General features: G+C 33.1%; 1 pseudogene; it reads right to left on the minus strand.

Moving 5' to 3' along the window:
* Window positions 1–24,290: 24,290 nt before the first annotated feature.
* Window positions 24,291–24,530, minus strand: LOC123785549 (cyclin-dependent kinases regulatory subunit 2 pseudogene; annotated as a pseudogene).
* Window positions 24,531–24,764: the final 234 nt, after the last annotated feature.

Consider the following 24,764-nt stretch of genomic DNA (forward strand, 5'->3'; position numbering starts at 1 on the left):
CTCACACATCAAAATCCTACAATCACTAAAGCAGTTTTAATAAAATGTTTGGGGCGCCTGGGTGGTTCAGTTGGTTGAGTGTCTGCCTTTGGCTCAGGTCACGATCCCAGGGTCCTGGGATCAAGCCCTGTATCAGGCTCCCTACTTGGTGAGGAGCCTGCTTCTTACACCTGCTGCTCATGCCCTCTTGCTCTTTCTTTCTCTCTCTCAAATAAATAAAATCTCTTAAAAACAAAAATGTTTAAATGAAATGGATTCTCATTTTTTTTCAAAAAAGGACAAGAATAATGAAACATTTATGAAATAAGAAATGACATTATTGAATGGAATAAAAGGCAAAAGCCTTTTACTCAACTTCCCTTGTGTAAATGACTGGTACATATTCTTCAATATCAATAGATTTTATTATAGATTCCATAAATAATATATAAAGAGTAACGTAACAACAAAGTACCTTATTTCTCAGAAAGATAAACTCTCGAGTTTGTTGAATTTTTTAGTTTATTGAATAGTTTTTAAATTCTACCTCAAAACCTTTTTAATTAAGTTTTTTAAAGCATTAAAGATAAACTCGAAGTGTCTTGCAGACTCAGGCTGTGCCCCCTAATGTGGAGATAGGTGGAGAGACAGAAGGGCAGAGTCTTTGTTTAGAGAGAAAAGAGGGATTATATTAGGGAGTAGTTTCACTTTTAATCCATATACTTTAAAAATGTTAGCACCCAAATATTGTTACCAAACAAGTTCAGCTGTCCATCAACGGAAAGGTCATTACACAAGAGACAATTTTGATTGGAAAGGAACATGAGCTTTCTTTAGGAGGCCAACAGCATGGGGTTGGACTTTTGTCCAAAAGCTAGCTCTGAAGTTTCTGTCTGGCCCAGGGATTTTTAAGGGGGTTTAGGGAAGTTAATCAGTAAGGGGAGTATACTGGTCTGTAACATTTCTTGGTTATGTGCAGACGTGGTTCTAGCTACAAACATTTATCACTGTGCTCAGAGGTTGTACAAAGGGGTCTGGTTCCTTAGTGCCTAGGGGTTGTGCAAGAGGTCTCTGCTTTGCGACATGCAGATGTGCTCTGTTCTTTCCAGGAAAGAGTGCATGATTTACAGATATACAAGTAAAGACAGTTAACCAATCAACGCAGGCTAAGGGTGTTTGCTAAAGCTAAAATACTACCAGGTTGGCTGAGGCTGCTTCAATATTACTATGTGGGTGAGATGCCTAAGAAAGTTTCCTTCTGAAAGTGCTGTCTGGAGGAATCAGGAATTAATATGATTATTTTAAAAAGATCCTGGGGTCGCCTGGCTCAGTTGGTTAAGCAACTGCCTTAGGCTGGGCTCATGATCCCAGGGTCCTGGGATTGAACTCTACCTCCATGGGCTCCTTGCTCAGTGGCGAGTCTGCTTCTCCCTCTCCCTCTGCCCCTACCACTGCTTGTGCTTTCTCTCACAAATAAATAAATATCTTAAAAAAAAAAAAAATCCTGGTTTGGAGAAGCAGAAGACTTGCATTTTATTCCTTTACCAGGAAGATTAAAAGTCCTATGCTAAAATATTCTTACCTTTAAGGATAAGATTCATAATCTGAATATTCAAGCACTAAATATTCTTTTTGTTTGCTTGTGACACTTATGGATTCAAGCTCTAAATATGCTATTACATCCTCTAGACTTTCCATGTTTCAGAAACTAAATGGAACTAGATTTACTTTCTGTCTAGTATTGCTTTATAACAATTTATGATTCTTTATCATCTGAACATTAGAATCACTTGGGTGACTTACAAAAAAGAAGACAGATACTGAGACACACTGCCAGATTTTGTTTTAATTCATCTGGGTGGACTTAGGCATTTAAAAAATTCACTAGATAATTCAAGAGTACAGACGGGTTTGAGAATTGCCTAGAATCAAAATCAACTGTCAGTATTTGAAATGAATATTTACCAGATAAGAAGATTTTCCATTCAATATCCAAACCTAGAGGAGACTAATTTGTGAACTGGAATTTCAATGAGTTTATGAAAAAGAGGAAATATGAGTTAAGGTCTTTGAAAATCTCCCAGTTCTTATAAAACTATTGAGACAAAAAGCAACGTCAGGTAAGAGAGCTGCGCAATAAAAATAAAATGTATCACTTTGTTAAAACATTATGATGACAGATGTTTTAAGAACTTTTTAATTAACTTTGTTAATTGTTCCATTATCTAGATTAATCTCAGCCTTGGTATCCCTTGATTTTCAGTCATGATTTTTCTGGTTCTAGGTATGAGGAGTAATTTTAATGCTTATTGTTTTGGGTATTGTATTAGGAGACAGTTGATCCTGTTTGACTCTTTTATTTCATCAGGCATTTGCCCTATTCAGGTTTAGCGTGTAGGTTCTGGCCTGTATTTATTGACATGTTTGCTAGCTCAGCGCTCGCAGTGCTCCTCTGGTCTTCGTTGTTCTGGCTTGAGGAGAATTCATTAGCTAAACTTATTCAAATAAGTTTTCTGTTAGAATTGAAGGAACTTTGTGAAATATATAGTAATTAATGATAAATCATTTAGTGGGGTGCACAGTAAGCAAATAAAAAATGTAGACTTCAATAGTTTTCCTGTCAGCTATTCTTGGACAGGCATTTATGATTCAAACATTGACAATTAAATATTTTTTTACAATCCACATAGCGAGAGAAAATTATAGAATATCTTTTAAGTTATTTTATGATTATGCAAAAAACTCTACATAACAGTAAAATTTAATGAGTGTGCATGACCAAACAATTAAAATATTCGTTCAGAGACATATGATACATAAGTTAGAAATGTAACATGTATGGTGGCTGCTGTTTATTACTACACAGAATGAGGTAGAAATAGTATTCTCCTGAGAATTCTAAAATATGGATAAATCTAAAGTAATGCATCTTGAACTGCTGAATAGGAGGAGCTCTAGTCTGCAATACATTTCCTTATTTCTCCACATATCTCTTATAAATAACCGCTCTAACTCCTTAAAGATTTCTAGGACCCCATAGCTGTGATAGTCATCAAAGATCACATAATATTTATTAATTCTTTAGACATTACACTGTAGCTTCATTCACATTCCTAAAAAGTACTTTTCTATACAATAATTAAATAGTTTAAATAACAAAATTTAGGCATATTACATTCATAATAATATATTTTAAATAATTATTTTGTTATATGGAAAATTGATAACTATATATTACAATTAAAGAATATTGAGAAATTAAAGGTTTCAAGGGAATTAAAGAAAGTAGCAAATGTAACTTTTCTCTTTGTGATGAAATAAAATTAAATATTATGTTATTGTGTCAAAAGTTTGATTTTTTAAATAGACACCTGATGCATTCTTGTCACGGTATAGAAGATAAATTGCTGATAAAAATAAAAGATTGAAGTGCATATTAATTGTGCTATACTTGGTATTTTCAGTTACTCTGAAACTGAGCTGTATTTGACATTTCATTAAGTTTTTCACTCTGTGAAAACAATGATATGAGTCCTAAAAATAGATAACAGATGACAAGTTTATCTAGAAATACTGTAATAATAAGTGTTTTTTAGATAGAAATACCTGATATAAAAATAAATGTCAATATTCACAACCTGATTTAAAAATTACATAGGATATATTCATTTTCATTTTTCAAATAAAATTTATTTTATTCATTATTATTAATTATTATTTTACTTTGTTTTGAAAGTTTCATTATGTAATAATAGACTAAGTATGATTAATAGGTATCAAACTACCCTTTTAAAACCATAAAAAATATATGAAGCAACTGTTTAAATCTAAAACCCAAAAAATTTATGAAGCAACTGTTTTCAGAATTTGGACAACAGAAACAATTCTTGGGGTAAGTTACACACATAAGCTGTACTACACAGAGGCCTGGGGGTTGCACACAGCTGGTAGACAACCAACCAGCCAGAATGAAGACACCTCACGGAACACTCTAGGAATTCAGTTCACACCCAAGAGTGGTTCTGACTTAGATGTAGGCTACTCCATCCATATATTAAGAGCCACTCTACACAGGCTTACCAAAGACAGACAATAGATCAAGCTGATGTGCTAGTAAATTAGCTCACTGCAAGCGTAAAAGTCAACACTAAATCTACACACGCAACAATGTAGCATCCACAATTTCCAGGGTACAGTAAATGCTAAATATATGAAGACACAGAAACGTGCCCCATAACCAAAGGAAAAATTCACAAATAATGAGCATGTTATAATTACAAAAAATATTTAAACACTTTAACAAAGAGGATCAATGCAATGAGTGGAAAGATTGAGACTCTCAGCAGAAAAATAGAAATTAAGAAAAAAGAGATATTGGGGCACCTGAGTGGCTCAGTCGTTTAAGCATCTGACTCTTGATTTCAGCTCAGATAATGATCTCAGGGTCTGAGATCAGGCCATGCTTCAGGCTCCGTGCTGACCTGGGGCCTGTTTAAGGTTCTCTCTCTCCCTCTCCATCTGCCCCTCCCTAGCCGTGCTCAAGCATGGCTCCGTCTCCCTCAAAAAAAAAAAAAAAAAAAAAAAAGGAATAACATGAAAATGTTATAACAGAGAGAGAGGATTTGTCAAAGCAAACACAGCCCTATACACACACACACACACACACACACACACACACATATGTATATATATATACACACACATATATGTATATATATACACATACACAGACATAAATATATATACAAAGCAAACACAGACATATGTGTGTGTGTGTGTGTGTGTGTGTATGCAAATAGCCACCTCAAGAGGGTTTCTGATAATGACATTTAAAGCAAGAAAACAAAGAAAATTTTAAAAGAAGGATTTATCTGAGAGAGGGAAATTGCTCCAGTTACAGAGCTAGAACTGCAGATATGATGTTGGACAACCTTGAGAGTGGCATGTCAGGGGGGATGAGTGTTAATGTCAGAATAAGGCATGTACAAAGCCATCTAATGCAAAGGTTCTGGGTGAAATGACGTGCTCTGTGAGATGGAGAATTCTTCAGTGACTGGAATGAAAGATGTAGGGCATAGTGGGATTGTTCCTGGTAGTGTTTTAGAAAAATTTGATAATTGGCCTCATTTTGGAAATGGCTTTGGGAAAATGGTATGATGAAGGAAGGAAATACAGGAGGGGGAGAGTGTAAGAGGTGGTCTTCTCTTCAGCATAACAAGTTCTGGGGATGACTCTAGCAGTTAACTCTTACGGTGCATCATTTTAGGCTGGATTATGAAGATTCTAATGTGGCCCATTTATTTTCATCAGTGTTTGTATCAAAAAGTATGAATTTATTTTACATACTTCTTTCATTCTTACTTTTTAAAAAAATTTTACTGGTTCCCCAATGGAAATTCTCCCAGTTCAAACTGCATAGATTAGCCTCAATTTTATATTATTAATGTACCTTTAATTCAAAAGTTTAGGTAATAATGAATATTCACTCTTTTAAGATTTTATTTTGTTTTGATTTGATTTATTGACACTAGAGACAACTCAGTATATTATCCACTGTAGCTGGTCTTTCACTTTTCAGGATGGATTCCTGGGTATGGGATTGGTAAGAATTCATAGTCAAGGTTATGTTTATGTTTATGTTTACACATATCATGTTTTTGTTGACACATAACAACAAGCCACATTCTAAGAAGTTATGTAACAATTATGTGCAAAGGAAGTGACTGAGAGTACATTTTCTCCCCCAGTCCATGCTAGTTATGGATATTATCACACATGCTACTTTTTGGTTTGCCAGTTTAACAGGTAAGAAGTGATGTTAAATAATTAATTTGATTTTCTTGAAGCCAAATTCATCCTCTTTTCATTTATTCATTTGCCACCTAAGTTTGCTCTTCTGACAATTATCTTTTCAAATAATCTGCATTTACTATGTTTCATAGTACATTTTGTTACCATTTTCAATGAACATTTATTGATTCTAGAGAGATAATGTGTCACATGATTTTGTCTTATTAATATAGCCAGTAGCATGGTCCATAGGCAATGTTCTTCCACGCAGTAGCCATTTGTCAAACGTGGTTTCTTAGTCACATTGGTGATTGAAGTGCTCAAAATGTGGCTACTGGCTATTTATAGAATATTTCCATCATCTCAGAAAGCTTTACTGGACAACAGTGAGCTATATAGAATGTGAAATTTTTTATGAAGTCAAATATGACTTTGTTCTTATAATGTTTGGTTTTCCTGGCTGTTTATAAAAAATATAGTTCTACTATTTGTGTATATATGCCTAATGTTCTAAATGCTTTGTTGCATGTTGTGTTTTGTTGTTTTACATTCCAAATTTTAATCTGGCATTTATGACATATGCATTAAACATCTAATCACACTTAAACTTTTTCCTCATTTAGATTAGAAATAAAACACTATTATCATCAACAAGGCCCTATATACTAACTAACATATGTTTTTTGAGTGTTCTATTATTTTTCATTGATCTATTTGTCTGTTTCTGGGTTAGTACTGAAATCTTACTATTGGCATTGTCTTAACAATATATTTTCTCAATATCAGTTTTGGAATAGACTTTGTTATTACTTTCAGCATATTTTAAAAATTTACTTTCAGATAATATCTTTCATATGGACATTAAAATCATAGTGTTCAATCCCCAAAGCAAATTTCATCAGGATTACATTTAGAATTGTATTGTTTTAATATATTTAATTTTGAAGAACTGATTTTTTTATCATTGTATATCTTTTCTATGAGAATTTGGTTCTAATCTTTTTACCCCATTTTTGGGGGTTCTAATCTTGTTTTATATCTTTATTCTTCACTGATTTTGTTTAATTCTTAATGCTTTTAAATTTGTTCTTTCCTCCTTTTTCATTTCTACTTTTCTTTTCTTCTCACCTTGATGCAATTACAACTCACCTACTACTGTTTTATACCATGATGCTCTCTTGCTCTTTGCTGAGGATGCTAAGTCTTTTGTAGATATTTTGTATTTTACTCAACAATATATCTCTTCAAGATGTAAGTCCTTGATCTGAATCTTCTAAATTATCACCCCCTTGTCTGGTTCTAAAGTTATTTTTTAAAGACCACATGATAATTTCTCTCTGCTCATTCTGGAATGAGGCTAAGGTATTTGAGCAGCTGGACCCTACTGTCTCTATTTTTTTCATAACCTTTATATTTTTAACTCTGTAGTGGGAGAGCAGGATGGTGCTTAGTTCTCAATCTGATTATTATAATTCCTAAATCTCAGATGGACTTTATTATATACTAAGTGGTTTAAACCACAGAAATTTGTTTTCCTATTATTTCTAGAAGCTGGGAATTCCAAGATCAAGGTTCCTAGGGTTTGATTTTTGGGGGGAATCTCTTCCTGGCTTTCAGAGGACCACCTTCTCATTTCTGAGAAATTTCCTTTTCTCTCTCTTGCTCTTCTTAAAAGGACATAGTCCCAACTAAATAGGGCTCCACTCTTATGAGCTGATTTAAGCTTAATTACCTCCTAAAGATTCTATCTCTAGCTATTATCACTTTGAGGGTTAGGGCTTCAACATACAAGCTTTGGGGAAATACAATTCAGTCCATAGGAGGAGCTCAGAACCAAAGTGGCAGAGGACAGAATGATATGCCATTTGGATCAGGAAACTCTTTACTGTGTACTATGCAGTCATGGAAACCTAGCATTATCTCAGAGAAGGGCTAGGTGGATGGAAGGCAGGTAGAAATTGGAGAGACTATTACTCAAAAGGACTATTAAATCATCAGATCCAGTTTTGAATTTGATAGAAATAAAGTCAGTTTCTTTTTTATTACCCACTGGGCAGAGGCTTATGATAATAAATTATAAAAAAAGAAAAACACATCTCCTTTGTTCACTTAGCATAATGCGAATGTATTTATGACCCTGATATACAGTCCTTCACATGTCAAAGACAATGTTAGAGGACAAGTGTAAAATAAAGAACACTTAAATAAATTGAAAATGAAAATTTGAACTCATGACAAGGGATATAAAAAAGTTTAAAAGGTAACGTGATTGCAAGTTAGAGTGACAATCTTGGATGGTCCAAGAGATTTCTGATTTATAATAACTTAATTATTAATAATGAAAAAATTAATATTAAAGTATTACTGATTGGTTGGATCCCTGTAAATATCTTGTTATAGCAGAAAGCAAAGAAATTATCAAAGATTAGCAGGATAATTTATAGGGGTTGAGGAGTCAGTTTGAAAAAGTTCTAACAGGGGGGCGCCTGGGTGGCACAGCGGTTAAGCGTCTGCCTTCGGCTCAGGGCGTGATCCCGGTGTTATGGGATCGAGCCCCACATCAGGCTCCTCTGCTATGAGCCTGCTTCTTCCTCTCCCACTCCCCCTGCTTGTGTTCCCTCTCTCGCTGGCTGTCTCTATCCTGTCGGATAAATAAATAAAATCTTTAAAAAAAAAAAAAAAAGAAAAAGTTCTAACAGGTTAACAATGGACAATTTGAGTATTAATAGGAGTAATAATCCAATTGATTGAAATTTATAAATATTTTGATCAATAAACATACCTTTATGAGATTGTTTCAACTCCTAAATTTAAAAAAATTAGAATTAGAATATCACGATTTTGCAATCCCTGATAAGATAAAGGAACTAAAGCATTATAATCAACACACACAACCCAAATAAAAGATAACTAAATATTATGTATCTCCTGATGAAAAAGAATACCTAGGAAACATTCTTGTTGAAAGAGAGAGAGTTTGAGAGGTTGAAAGAGGGGAAGGGAAGGAAAGGGAAGGGAAGGGGAGGGAAGGGAAGGGAAGGGAAGGGGAGGGGAGGGGAGGGGAGGGGAGGGGAGGGGAGGGGAGGGGAGGGGAGGGAAGAAAATCAGGCCTCTAAGTATAATTGTCAATTCAAAAACACTATGATGACAAAGGTATTGTTTAACAATCAGAAAAAAATCCAGAATGTGTGTAACTCTATACAACGTCTATTCAATAAATGAATTCTGATGGATAGAAAGAGAGTGGACTTTGATAACATTAAGTAATAATTTTTTTTGTTTTGGGTTTATTAATAGTGTTTTAGATATAAATTTATGTCCTTATTTTTTAGAGATATATGCAAACATGTTTATAAACGAAATTATATGACTCTGGAATTTGCTTCAAAATAATCCATCGGGTGTTAGAAAATGTATGTGGAATGTAAATAAAACAAAATTATGAATGGATAATTGCAGAAAATAGTAAATTGTTAATTATGCATTGACTATATTATTTCTCTAGCTTTGTCAATATCTTTAAAATTTACTATAATAAAAACTAAAAAAAATAATAATGTCTTGTTCTGTTTTCCTTCCAAACAGTTCTGGTATTGGGATTTACAGAGGTAATTATTTTGATTAAATAGAGGTAATGGTTGGGTAAGTGGAAATTCGCTGCTTAAAGGCAGCAATTGATGTGAGAACTAATATCATGGTGTTTTGCCATTAATTCTAAGATGAGACTCTCACTGCCTTTTCTTGATATATGAATTGTGACAGAAGATTTTTATTATGCAGACTGGGTTTCGCAGAAAGTAGGGAAATCTTTGATTAGGCCCCTGATTTTTATTTGAGGGTTTGCTTAATGTGGTACTAATTAAACATATACCAATAAATGAAAGACACTAAGCTTCCTGTTTGTCACTGCAGCAGAAAATGTTAAGAAAAATGTAGGTGAGAACAAATTAAACAAATTTGCAGTTTAACTTAAAATGAGTAATCTTTTGTAGCCTTAAATTGTTTTATTCTGGATGTTGTCGGATGTTGTTATTCTATGTGCTCCACTTTGATGTTCTAAAAATAGAATATCCATAAGATGCATGATCAATAAATCTTTGAGTCGTACCGAGTATTGTGGTAATTTCTGAAATTTCCTGTGACTTCACATGTTATACCTTACAGAAAAATATCACTGAAAACATATTGATTTCTTAAGAGGAAAATGGAATTCATGTGGTGATATTCTACCAATATTAAATTTGGTTCATCTGAAAGGGGCAATTATGTGCACACTCAAATGGTAATGTCTTGACACAAGAATTTTTTCAAAAGAGTTTTACACTATAAACATAGGCACTCTCTCTCTCTCTCTCTCTCTTTCTCTCTCTCTATATATGACTAGGACAATATATAAAAATGAGTTTAAGAATAAATAAGTCAATAATAAGGACAAGCAAGGTAGAAAATGTAGAGAAAGACATTTAACAAATGTTTATGTTTTGGAAATGTCATTAAGATCTTTCTAGGTACCAGCTAATTTAAAATAATTTGGATACAACTCATACTTAAAAGAAAAATTCAAGTGTAAGAGGCAAGAGTGTAATTTTTCTTCTAAAGAATATTTATAATGAATGCTTCATTCATAGTGAATATATTTTCAAAAAAGCTGTGGTCAGTTTCTCAGATTTTTTAATTAGAAAATATTATGTAATGTCCATATGTCATATTAAAGTTTCAACATAAATACATATTGAAATTGTTTATGTCAGCATAAATATTTTTTTTAAAGATTTTATTTATTTATTCGACAGAGATAGAGACAGCCAGCGAGAGAGGGAACACAAGCAGGGGGAGTAGGAGAGGAAGAAGCAGGCTCATAGCGGAGGAGCCTGATGTGGGGCTCGATCCCATAACGCCGGGACCACGCCCTGAGCTGAAGGCAGACGCTTAACCGCTGTGCCACCCAGGCGCCCAGCATAAATATTTAATACAATATTCTTAAGCATTTCTAGTGCTTTCTACACTGATGTCTTCCTCTCATGTTTAAAACATGTTCATTTCTTCACTTTAATTTATCCATTGATGGAACAAAAGTTAAAATTGCTCTGGTAGTAATTGTAAAAGAAGTGTTAATTTTCAAAATGTCTATGAATGAGAGGTCCAATTATGATTAATGTTGTTCAAAACTTCTTGAATTTCTCTTTCAGTTAATTCATTTCCCCCAAAGTAAATGCATTTATATATCTCTTAGAGTATTTTAGTGTTGCTTTAATATGAATTTGTTATTTCGAATGTGAATTAAGATGCATATATTATAATTTATTTTTCTGTGAAATATTTGTTCATAGCTCTAGCATATGTTCTATTGGATCTTTTTTTCTAGCCCTAAAAAGTTCTTAAATATTTAGAATACACTGAGCAAATATTTTCCCAGTGGGCAGTTTGCCTTTTTTACTCAACTACAGTTATTATTATTTTCTAACATACAGGGTTTTTTTTAATGGCCTATGATTAAATGTGTTGATATTTTCATTTTAAGCACCTAGGAGTTTGAATAATAGCACATATTCCCCAATTATTTGGAGAGATTTACCCACATTTTCTTATTTCACTTGTCTGACTTTATTTTCAAATTAAAATCTTTGATCCATTTGAACTATATATCCTGATGTATGACATGAGGAAAAGATCCAATTTTAACATTCTCCACATGACTTTATGGTTATTCCAGAACCACTGATTTAAAACACCATTCTTTCCATGCTAATTTGAGATTGAAGCTTTATCATATATAAAATTTCCATAGGGAATTTTTTTTTTTTTTGCATTTTCAATATTTCTTAGGTAGATAATTCTGTGTAAATGACTACAAAATTTACAATCAGTTTTTATAGGAAGTCAGTACTTGGCATAGTAATCAAAAACAAATGAGAAAAAGCTTCTACTTGTTTTTCCATTGACCTCTCCAATATATCTTCCAACATTCGTAATAGTGTGGGCTTTATCAGAGCTTTAAAAAAATCCTAATTAGAAGTTCAGTGATTAAAGCTGTCTTTAATCCTACATGTTGCATCCTTGATCTGTTATCTACTACCATCCCAAGGTAACCAGATGGCATTCTAGGCAATCTACAAATTAATTATTTTAGGTTATGCCCTTATGCTACCACAGTTTTATTCCTAATAAATGGGCTAGATCATTGTGGTCAGAAATACTCTTTTTGATAGCCTAGAAGAAAGGCTGAGTCTAAGCCGGCCAGTGCTCCCCTTTGCTTTGCCACCCAGGCTACATGTAATAACCCCAGTTATTACAATGAAATTGGCTCAAGACAAGAAGAAACATCTTCAAGGTTAATCACAGTGAGGGGGAATGAACATTTCTTGTGTACTAAAGATAGTAGCTTACGTTCTTCTATGAATTCATTTTTTCCTGTCGGATCCCTGGTTTGTTTTCCGAGAATGAGAGGAAAGCTAACAACTTCAAAGTTACAGAGCCTGGGCCCTTCTTTGTCCTACACAGGTAGGAAATATCAACGTATTAAAGCTAAAAGATAGTACGTTGATCTCCATTTTTATAACGTTTAGCACATCCTTTTTTCCCACCCATCTAGTTTGTACTCCTTTTGAGCTTCTCCTTTAAAAAAATAAGGAGGTAAATAAGGTCCATTTATAAGATTAGGGAAAAAATGACCAGGAATTAATATGTATAAATTCACTGGCCCCTTTCTTGAAGAATCTTCCTGATGTTTGTTTTTCAAAATTCCTACTTCTGGAATTCAGTGAACATCACTATAATACTGACAGACCTAAGGCACCATTGGCAAAAGACTTAAATAGCTCAAGGATGGCAGGGAGTCACAGACTGACATTAATCAGGATGTGAGACATGATTCCAGGAGGCTTCTATCAACACAAAATAGGGATAAGCTATATGTGCGTGTGGCTTATGTAATCAAAGGTAATAGCGGGCAGAGTATGAATATGCTATAAGAATGACTGATGTCACAGAGGTCTAGCGGAAAGCTGTAAATATGGTGGGGAGGGTATCTAGCTACAGACTTGTCTGACATTGTGCAACAGGAAAAATGAATGGTAGGATATTATCAACATTGTATAAGTGTATGAATATATGGCATGACTAAGTATGTGTGTGTGTGTCTGTGTATGAAAGACAGAGAGAGAGATCTAGTTAAAAATAAGATGGTCAAAAGGCACCTGGGTGGCTCAGTTGGTGAAGTGTCTGCTTTTGGCCCAGGGTCCTGGGATCAAGTCCTACATCGGGCTCCCTGCTCAGTGGGAAGTCTGCTTCTCCCTCTGCCTACCTCCCTCCCCCAGCTTGTGAGCTCGCTCTTTCTCTCTCACTCTCTCCCTCTTATAAAGATAAATAAATAAATCTTAAAAAGGATAAGATGGTCAATATTTAATTTTAGAATTTTCATTTGCCCCCTTGGATTTTTATTCCCAGAAGTTCTGGGATAACTTGAAGGTAAACAAGGAGCACGTGCCCACAGGAAGCCAGAAAATCTGATTAATATAAAAGCGAGCCCTTGAATCTGAGAAAAAACACTAGTCTTGGCATCTGAAACTTACTGTGGTTTCCATATTTGTGTATTTACCTTGTCTATGGAAGGTATTGTTGCCAGTGCCTGGGGCAGGATAATGAGGTATCTCACCAAGGAGACAACGTGCCAACTCATAATGTTAGATTCTGAATGAAAATCTGAATTGTCAAGGATTATCTCTGACCTGATGATAATTTTATGTTGTGTTTTGCAGGGTCAGACACTTAAACTAGATTTATTCATATTTTCATGAAAATGTATAGTTGATTAGAATAGAGGAGTAATGATACTATTCTAACATTTGTTCAAAAGAATCAATGCCAATATGTTTGCCTATACCCAAAGAAGTTTCTTTCTTGAATCTTGCTTTTTCTTCTGGGTCTATTTTAAGTAAACCAGATAGACCTCATAGTACTTATTTCAAGAAGTTTTACTCTTACATCCACAAGAAAATTGTCCTTGTCTTTGCTTCCTTTAAGTTAAAAAATATTTATATCTGAAATGTTTTGTCTTCTTTTAACTCTATAAAAATGACAGGAATACCTTATTTGGTAACTAAATCTCATACTGAAAATTCCTTTTGCGCCAACATTCTTAAGATATTATTCCATTGTTTTCTGGCTCCAGTTATTAGTAATAAAAGGTCTTCTATTTGTCCTAGCATTATTCCATCATAACTACCTATCTTTGTGCCATCTTTGCTTTGTTTTGAGATTGTACAAGTTCAATGTTAAGTTTGTTTTCATCTTATTCATTTACTCTGTTATGAACTCAAAGGTTTTGTCATTTTATCACCTCTGAAAATTCTTAGCTTTATTTCATTAAATTATTACATCTCCTCTTAATCTTTTTGACCTCAGATTAGATAAATGTTCCAACTTTTTATTTGAGCTTCCAAGTCTTATCACCCATATTGTATTTTCTTTTCCTCTCTATGCTGAATTGTGTAGGTATTTTTCCAAAACTATGTTTCAGTTCATTAAACTTCTCAGTTTAATTTAAAACATTTATGACTTAACATTTCTTTTAAAAAATTAAAATAACTATATTCATCATTTATAGGACTTTTAAAAAATTCTTTTTGAAACTTTCTTGACTATTTTAATGGTGTCCTATGTATCCTTACTTTAAACTTTCTATGGAGTCTATGTCATAGTTTATTATCTAAAGATATACAAGAAATGAATCTATTTTATTTTTTGTAGATGTTGAACTAATTTATGGTGTAATAATTACTATTATATTTTTATTTCTGAATTATGAGCTAATTTGCAGGAAATCCTTCTACGTGGGTTTTAAATTTTTTAATTTTAATTTGCATCTTTTCTGAAAGGATTTTGCATTTTGTTACACAGGTAACATCCTCCTAAGATTTTATTTTATTATCATTTCTTGATATGGATTTCACTTCAGTGGACTACATGTATTTGCATCCAAGATAGTGGATGGAAAGTTCCAAAACTAAGAATTGTCCAAAGTCACTAATTTCCCCTCTATTAATAGGCTGAATATTTGTCTACTCAATTTACCAATGGAATTTTCATACTTATTTATTTATTTATTTATTTATTTATTTATTTATTTATTTTTAAAGATTTTATTTATTTATTTGACAGAGAGCGGCAACGGGAGAGGGAACACAAGCAGGGGAAGTGGGAGAGGGAGAAGCAGGTTTCCTGCTGAACAGGGAGCTCAATGCGGGGCTTGATCCCAGAATGCTGGGATCATGACCTGAGCCGAGGGCAGATGCTTAACCACTGAGCCACCCTGGTGCCCCATACTTTAAAGTTTTAAGATTTAATCAGGCATCTTAGTCCCAAATAAAAATTTAACACAGGGTGAAGAACTGGTCTCTGACTTTGATATAAAATCAAGATACTGGTTGTCCAAGTCAGAAATCCTTAAGAATACTGGTTTCTCATACTGGTTCTTAATTTTCTTCCTTTTTCTTTTCTTTCTTTTTTTTTTTTTTTGCCTCCAGTTTTTTATCTTTTTTTTATCACAACCTTTTTTTAAAAATAATTTTTTATTATGTTATGTATTTTTATCACAATCTTATCTGTGCTTTTAAAAAACATGTTATTTTATTTAATTTAGAATTTGTATTGGAAAGACATCAGCCTTGCTGAAGAAGAAAGAGAGAAGGAAAGAGAGATGGAGAGAAAAGAGAGGGAGACAGAGAGTTGGAGAGAAATATTTAAAATTTATTGCTATGGAATATCACAGGTGACTTCTTGTTCAGTTTTGCCAATTTGCTTCTGAACTATTATATATGAAGTGATGAATATTCTTAACAGAATTGTTATCAGAGAGGATAGCAATCTACATCCACATGACAGGATATATGGAGAGTTTCATAAGTAGAACTAGACATAACTTGTTCTCCTATAAAATCTGGAAAGAATTATATACAAATAATGCAGAAGAAAGCATATCGTCACACACTAAAGTAACAGCACAAATGAAATAATTTTTTCATTACATCATAAGAAAGCTGCATTAGTTATCTTAAAACTTAAACATTCACTGCCTAATCAGTAAGGTTGTAAAAAATAACTTTGCTGAAAACAACACTATATTTAAATTAAAGGCCAAGCATGCATGAAAATAGTTAAAAGATTCTTCTCTTAGTAGAATAGTTAATTGTCTGAGAAGTTTCAAGATTATTTTAAAAATCCTTATTCAAGTCAAATGACTAGACTGTGTACATTGAGGTATTATTAAAATAATTAATTGTTCTTTCTTCATTCAGTCCAAAACTAAACTATTACATCTTCCAAGTCAATATAGCATGTGAAATGAAGTATTAAAAATTAATTTTCCATAATTACTCTTTATTAAAATTAATTATTTAGAATTAATATGTAATAATTTTAGTACTAATTTTCCTCCTTGGTCTTTGATAAGTTACTTAATCTCTTTAAATAGTCTGAGGATTCTACATGAGAAATAATTTGCCTTGGGAAGAGAATGGGCTACTTCAATATTGGAAACATTGGGTGGAGGAAAGTATAATTTAATAGAAACATTATAGATGGAATATCATTATTTATATATCTAACATGTTTTTTCCTAATCAAAGGATTCCATCCTCTCTCCACGTCATAGTCTTTATTTCTGAAAGAACTAAGAAATACTACTTTTAAAAAATCAATGTTGTCTCCCCTCATTTTTATTAGCTGACCACTGAGTAGTCTGACTTTTTTTTTTTTTTTTGAGACTGGTTATCCAGAGTTTTAAAAAGAAATAAAATAAAAATCTTTTTTCTCTCTATTCCAAAGAATGATCTAAGACAGACCACAATTTTTGAATGTATTACAAAATAATACTTCCTTCTTGGGTGCAACCAACACATGCAATTCATGCAATTATTGATTTACCTCACCAACCGCTCATAGCTCTCTTTAGAGAATCACACAATTTGAGATTATTGTTGATGAGAACACTTATTTTCCTAGCTGTGGAGACAAATGGTAAGTCGTTTTAAGCCTATAGCTAAGTAAACGATTTGTATCTTCTTTAAAAATAAAAATTCCTGCACAAGAGGAAGTCCTTGTAAATATCCAATATTAATTCGAAAACTTCTACTGCTCAATTCTACACCATCGGGTTTGGAGACATCGCTAGTCATCAGTTGGTAGTTTATACCAATTGAGTATTTTATACACATCTGAACTACAACCAAAGGGAGCAATATTCTACAAGAATGCCTTCTACGACTATTCTAAAGATATCCTATACATTTCCCCCACCTATATTGAGGAAAATGATAAATAAAAATCGTATACGTTTAAGAAGTACAAGTATACAATGTGATGTTTCTATATATATATATAAAGAGAGAGAGAAAGAGTGAAATAATCACTCCATTCTACCTAAATAACATATGAATCACCAAAGCCAAGCATATGCCTACAGACACTGTATTTTATTTAATTTTCCTTACCTACTTACAGGTTTAATTCTTCACATTAGTGACTTACAAAAATCTACTGGTCTTGACAATAACATACCAGATATAAATTGAGGCAATCTACTTGCTTAAGACAACAAATAATTTTACAGTGTATTGTTAACCTAAAAAAACACACACACACACACACACAAAACTGTTTTGTTGAAAATTTAAAAGATCAAATAAATATGTATGCAGTTAAATCATGATTGCCTTTAAATTCCAGACACAAGAAAGCTCTAAAGTATGAATATAAGTTTAGGAATTGTCACTTTTGATACAATAACCAGGATTTACTTTAAAAATGGAGGTGGGGGATGTTTTCAAAATTAATACATCTTTAGCTATGGTTTGTAGGTGACTTTGTGTGTGTGCAAATCAGGATGTTTTTCTAAAATAGAATTATACATATGACTATGACTGAGGCAAAGTAATATACAATCCTGAAAACTCTTACATGCTTTTTACCCCTAAACAGAGAAAAATGATGGGCTTTCTAATGTATCAGAAAAAGTAAGCTAAAAATCATCTATTGGTTTTTGGTCTCGAAGTTTTCCCAAACCTTAAACTCACGGTTTGTTCATAAGCAACAGATTCATCCCTGAAATAGAGAAGGGAAATTCACCAGAGGAAAGTAAGAGGATGGAAATTTACCTTAAGATAAGTCACATTTATTTCTTCTGCTCCATCAGTACTGAGCTATCTTTATACTTACACTACTTTTGGGGATCATAAATTTACTGCCTCTCCATTCTAGTGATCAGATGATATTTGTAACATATTTTTAATAGACAAATTGCCATTTTACCTTATCAGCCAGTCTCAAATTCCTTTCACTAGTGAATTTCCCCTCCTCTAGAGATTGATAATTCATGCTGAAAAGATAAAACTGAGTTTCCGAAATTGTAAAGCCAACAACTACATCTGAAGATACCATGCAAATGTAACACAATAAAAATTACAATTATATCATGTCCATAAATATAACACAACACATTAATGAGACAAAACAGTAGTTAGTTTTATATTTATGAAAAGAATAAAAACATTTTTAAAAGATTTTAATTTATATATATAGGACATTAGATAAAGAAATATGAAATCTTAAAGATAATTTTGTAAGAAATATATCATATTAAAATATTTATTTACCTCTTTATAGTTAGTCCTTCAGAAAAATTTATATTTCTTAAAATTTAATACGCTGAAATGCACTGTAAAAAGTAGTGCCATTGTGCAGATAACAGAATTTGTACTCAACTTTATTAGCATATAAATAAGAGATATTTAAAAAGTCATAATCAATGGTTAAAAGATGGTAAAAATAGAACTTTGTTTTTCCTCTTTTAAAATGCTTATTTTATTTTATTAATTCATGGTAGATTACAATTATTTATGGGGGCATGTATGGAGAAAAATCCTTACCATTCATTTTTTGTTTGGTTATTATTATAAACTCCCCAGCAGCTAAATTGTCATTTGTAACTTATGTATCAGTAACTAAATAATACATTCCTGCCTCAAATTCTTTTTGGAATGAAGCAGATATAATAAACAAGGGGAAAAAATAAGTGGGAACAATTTAAACTTTCTGCCATATAGGATTTTGACTTATCTGTGCAACCTACGTAAGCAATTCCTGGGTACTTCAATACTTAGGAGGCACAGAGTGATAAACAAAAGTTAATGTAAGTACTGCCTGAATTTGCAGTCATGCTCGGTTATATCAACAAAATGGTACATAGAGAACCTGACCAAGAATAGCCTGTCTATTTTGGTTTTCATTTCTGTAAGTAAAGAATGTTCATTCCTGAATTGTTTAAAGCTTCCCAGCTGTGGTGTTTGAAATATCATTTATGTGTTTTATGAGTCCCACAGTGAGAGTCTAGACATCTTTCCCTGCTTCTCAGCCTTCAGAGACCCTGTCATAACTCTACAGCTCAGCCTACAAGGAGATTAAGCGAGACAACCCACGATGCTAGGTTAAATATTGGTATTGGACACGATTTGTGGGACGCTTATTTTACTTACAATTTAGAAGTGAGACTTTCTAAGATCCACATTTTTGTGCTTAGTTCTACCATGATAGATACACTCCCCTTCACTGACTGCCTAACAAAACGAAGATCGTCACTTTTCCAGCCCACTGAGTATGGAGGTTCCTCGTTTCCAATGTAGTTTCCCAGGAAAATAAAGAGGACTCAGAAAGTCAGGTTGTTGAGGACATAATAAAGACGAACCATGTTCCTCTAAGGTACGTTCACCTATATGAATGAATCTATAATGACATTTTATGAATTCCTGACCATCTCTTCACATCTATGATATATCCTGTCCAAAAGGAGGCTTCTATTTTTTATACTATTCTTACTACATATTGTTTTTCATTTTTGGCTTCTGACTCCGTTCATTGTCATCAGGGAAAAAAAAAAAAAAGTAACATGTCCTTCCTTCTCTGTGCCTCTCTTTCATAAGCAACCCATAACATACTATCTATACATAACTGATTTTCGGTCTGAGGTGATATAAAATTCTGCTTTATTTTCTTCAGCAGTTAGTAAAACTATTGAATCATTTCTACTTTTTCTTACAACTGTTTAGATAAAATATAACTTTTTAGAATCTATTTCATTGTGGTAAGAACACTTAACCCCAACCCTTTTAACAAAACTTTAGGCATACGTTATAGGTACAATATTACTCAGTAGATTTCTAGAACTTATTTATCATGTTTCTGAAACTTCATGCCTTCTGGGTAATGACTCCACATTTTTCCCTCCCCTAGGCCCTGGCACCAACTATTCCACAATTTTTAGTTTAAGATTTTATTTATTTATTTATTTATTTATTTATTTATTTATTTATTTGAGATCGAGGGAGAGCATGCACGAGCTAGGGGGAGGTGGGGAAGGAGAAGCAGGATCTCCATGCAGCTGGGAGCACAATGTGGGGCCTCGAACCTAGGACTCTGGGATCAGGACCAGCAGACGCTTAACAGACTGAACCACCCAGGCGCCCCCTATTCCACAATTTGATGCTATTAGTTTCACTATTTTAGATACCTTCAGGGGAATTACGCAGTATTTGTCTTTTTGTGGCTCATTTGTGATTTTTTGTCTATACTTCTTTTTTCCTCTTTTTTCACCTGTTCATTTTTTTTGAGATAATTAAATCTTGTCTGTTTTCTTTTTTCTTTTTTCATATTTATTTATATCTATTATTTATAATTTGTACATAGAATGTCTAGTAATAGATTCAGAATTCTGCCACACATATTTAACTTAGCAAAATTGAAATTTATTTTATTTTTTATTATTTATTTTTGCAAAATTGAAATTTAATTGTCTCTCCTCAGTAATAAAAATGTTAGAACATTTTAACTATGATCATCTTTATCCAAATACCTTAATTTTTGTGGTCAGCATTTGAGTTATTTTATCCTCATAGAATATTGAGTGTTTTTATTAGTAATGTTATTATTTTGTTACAGACACTGGACTTTAATTCAGAGGATTTACAAAAAATTTCTAAAGAATTTGTATATAGCTTTTTAAAAAATATTTATTTATTTGAGAGAGAGAGCATAAGAAGAAGGAGCAAAGGGAAAGGGAGAGAGAATATCAAGCAGACTCTGTGGTGAGTGTGGAGCCCCATGTGGGGCTTGATCCCATGTCCCTTAGATCATGACCTGAGCTGAAACCAAGAATTGATTGCTTAACCGACTCTGCTACCCAGGCCCCCCTATAGCTTTTTATTTTATATTATTTAAATTTTTCCTTCTTAGATTTTTCCTCTAGATATCCCCTTATTAAATTTTCTGGCAGTAAACTTTGTTATCAGTATGTATTGCTATTTAAATCTTAAAATATAATATTATTTTGTGTGTTATGATAGAAACAAAATGCATACTCAAATGGAAATACAGAGCAGACTATGTACCAAGGTGTGATCAGATAATGAAAATCAGCTAAGTGTAGCATTCCAGGTCTGGAAACGTCAGGGAGAAGTTCCTACCTCAAGGCTTGAAGATTTGATGAGACAGGAAACTAGAACCAGGAATGGCTATAGCTGTAGGAAAGGACCAATGAAAATGATTTGAGAACTTTGAAAGAAGGAGCTCCATCATCTATGAACCCACGGAGAGAAAACCTAAGGACTTCCATGCCTCCATCCTCTGATCTCCAGCTGAAGACCATCAAGGGCTGAAACAAAGTAAAGGTAGAGCCCAAGACAGCTGGTTGATTCTCATCAAAAACTTCCAGAAACCCAGAGCAGGAAGTGTGACTAAACCCTGAGAGATACAAGGAAAATATTAGGTTACATATTCTAGATTAATACTCATTTTCTCTTGACATTTTGATGACAGTATTCCTCTGTTTGGGTCATCTATCCTTGCTGCAGTCTTAATTTTTACTCATTTCACATAATCTCTCTCTTCATGGCTGTGTTAAATATTTGTTTTTGTGTTTGGTGATTTATAATTTCTCATGGTGTGTTCAGGCTTGAGTTCCTTTATTAATCCTGTTTCAGAAAGAGTGTAAACCCCAAACATTATCTTTTAAAATATTATTCTATTTCCATTCCTTCTACTCTCTACGTCTAAGATGCTGATGTAGACATTAAATTTCAATTTATCCTTCATATATCTTACTATGTTTTTCACCTTCTGTATCTCTATGCCTTTGACACTCAATTATCTTTGGATACATTTCATTTGTTTTGCTCTTTCCTGTTTTAGTTCATTTTAATATGCTGTTTAACTAATATATTGAGTTACATACTTTACATATAGAAAATCCATTTTAAGAGAGCTGTCTAATTTCTGGTTATCTTTTGAAGGAATATTTTTGATTACCTCTTTTATTTCTTCAAAATTTTCATGTATATGTCCTTTACAGTCTTTACATCGTAACTTTAATTCACTCAGACTTTGGTATTTTAAACATATTATTTCCATCTCCAGCCAAATTTCACTTAGAGTGGATTGCCGTATCTTATGCCATCTTTGCAAATCCACACTTTTGAGTATTTGCAACTCCTACAAGTCTATACTAGGGAAACATTCCTTCAATAAAGATTTGTTTTTTCCCTCCCGATGAGGTCAGTAGGACACTAGTTAGAGGACACTCCCTCCACTTCTCAATATCTCTGAACAGAAGTATCTGCTTCATTTCTCCAACTCATAGCTCATCGAAGATTCAGCTTCCCAGTTGCAGGGGGAAATTGGCATCCAACCTCTGGGCAGAGCTTAGTGATGTGTAGGCTATATCCCTACTGTTTCAGCCTCAATTCAAATTAATTTTAGGATAGAGAGGTAGACTTAGCCAGCTTTTCTTACCTCTTCTGATACTTTTTTTAAAAAAAGCTATTTATCTCAAGTTCTGTGTCTTTCCCTTTCTTCTGTAATGCGTGGGTAACTCCGAGCAAATATTTAGCCGCATTGACAGATGTAGTACTACTTACTCCTAAACCAAGTTTAGTGCTGTAGTGTAATGCAAATGAAACAGTTTTCTGTAGTCAATGTTGACTTTCTTTTTCTTAAAAATGTATTTCAGTTAGGGTGTGTGTTGCAACTGTTCTATAGCTTATAAACACAAAAAATAGTTTTTGCAACTAATTTATAGCTTCCTATATAGCTATCTATATATTTCCACCTAATGATTAAAAACTAAAATTCTTCAAGGTTTGTTCTTAAAAAAACTTCTAATTCTCTACTCTTTCCCAAATGATCTTATTCATGTTTAAAGCTAATTAATACTATAAACAGATAAATGAAGATGAGAAGTGTATTACCCATCTAGATGTCTACATCAATTGTCAGATACCTGTGATAACTACCTTAAAATATCTCAAAAACTAAATAGAAAACAAACAAAAAGATCTCCCAACTTATTCCATTCCATTTTAACCTCTCTGAGTAAATGAGCCAGCATGAATCAATTTACTCAAGGCATACATCAAGATTTATGTGGTACATCAATTTCACTCCCTTCTTCCTTCCCTCCATCTCTTCTTCCTTCTGCCTTCTTACCTGCCTTTCTATGTTGCCCACCTCTTTCCTTCCATAAGCAATTTTTAGAGCAAATTATGCATTGGATACAATTTTATGCACTGGGGTTTTGTCAGACCACATGACTTGGTTTCTTTACTCATGGAGTTCAAACTCGAGGTATGGAAAGTCTTTATTTCTGCTTTCCTTTTGAATGGTATTTTTGCTGGATAAAGAATTCTAAGAATTCTAGGTTTTTTGTTATCCTTTTGTTTTTGTTTTCTTTTAACACTTTTTAAATATTTCACTTTACTCTCCTTTTATTTACATGGTCTCTGTCAAGAGGTCCACTGTAATCCTTATTCTTGATTCTCTATAGTTTAGAACACCCCACCCACAAATATTTTGTTCTATTTTCAATTAGGGTCTGGACTGATTGATTGATACTGTAATGAATTCATATTATACGTTGGATTTCCACCACCCAAATTCATAAATAAAACAATTAAAATCTTTGAGAGGTCTTCAGCTTTAAACAAATGCAGTCAGTGAATTCAGTTTTATTATGTATATGTAAATAAAATGGTTTTTGTTACATATATTTATGTATTATAATGAATATATTTATAATTTATATATTTATTATATATAATTTATATATTTATTACATATATGTTTATAAAAACATGACTTTTGGCAAAAAAAGGCATCTTACACATTTACAGTTATACAAAACAGATTTTTTTTTATAAATGCAACTTACAACTTTTATTTAACAAAAGTTAACAGGCAAAGTCAAACAGGCCCTTATATTAAGAGAAAAACCAACTAGAAGAAATTTTATCTTAAGCATCTTAGAGTAACCTACTTGCAGTTGCATTCAACTGAGCTCTGTTGTTGTGAAAAATAGAGCTCATGCACAGGTATGGACAAATTGTTTGTATATTTTCAAGTATTCACTGAGTACCACCTTATATACACATATACATTAAGACTTTCTGGAAAATATTTAATTGATGGTCTCCAAATATACTTCATTTTTGTTGATCTTTTGGAAGAGGTGGTCTGAAGAGAAGAATATATGGTTGTGGTTCGTGAGTCATGTGATGAACCCAGCCTAGACTCTGTTGGACGCCAAGTCTCCTCCACTCCTCTTCAGACATCAGATGGGTTGTTGGTACTTGTTTGGAAAGTTCTCTGGGTTACATGACATGCCCGTACTTGTGGTACTTGTGGAAGTACTTGTCCAAATAGTAGATCTGCTCGTGCACCATCCTGTGGACAGACGGAGCAAGGAAGACATGAAGAGTGGACCTGGCAGACCACACATTCAGGTCAGGCCAAGGCAAAGACTTGACAGCTTATATAAAACGGATTTGACATCTTGTCAGTTACATTATTTTGTTTTAAGAGTGTATATTCTGTTTACTTAGAGATTTGCATATGTTATACTTGAGAATATAATGAGTAAGTGGGTTAATGAAATAGTCATTATATGATCAATTATA

Source organism: Ursus americanus, chromosome 15, assembly GCF_024610735.1.
Source record: "Ursus americanus isolate L20-20 chromosome 15, mUrsAme1.1.p, whole genome shotgun sequence".
Lineage (NCBI taxonomy): Eukaryota > Metazoa > Chordata > Mammalia > Carnivora > Ursidae > Ursus > Ursus americanus.